Here is a 422-nt window from a genome sequence, read left to right on the forward strand (position 1 = left end):
ATAGCTATCTCCTAAGAGGTTCTGACAGTACCTGACTAACACAGATGTAGAGGCTCACAGCCATCCAAAAAGCAAGTTAAGAATCAAGACAAGATGGGTTTTGTTATGGTTTGTATATGCTCTGCCCAGGGAGTGGCACTATTAGCAGATGTGTCCCTATTAGAGTAGGTGTGGTCTTGTTTGAGTAGATATGTCACTATGAGCAGGGGCTTCAAGACTCTCATCCTAGCTGCCTGGATGCCAGTATTTTGCTAGCAACATTTCAGATGAAGAAGTGGAACTCTCAGTTCCTTGTGCACCATGCCTGCCTGGATGCCACCATGTTCCCATCTTGATGATAACAGTTTAAACCTCTGAACTTATAAGCCAGCCCTAATTAAATGTTGTCCTTAGAAGAGTTGCCTTGGTCATGGTATCTGCTC

The sequence above is a fragment of the Mastomys coucha genome, unplaced genomic scaffold, assembly GCF_008632895.1.
Source record: "Mastomys coucha isolate ucsf_1 unplaced genomic scaffold, UCSF_Mcou_1 pScaffold12, whole genome shotgun sequence".
In the NCBI taxonomy this organism is placed as follows: domain Eukaryota; kingdom Metazoa; phylum Chordata; class Mammalia; order Rodentia; family Muridae; genus Mastomys; species Mastomys coucha.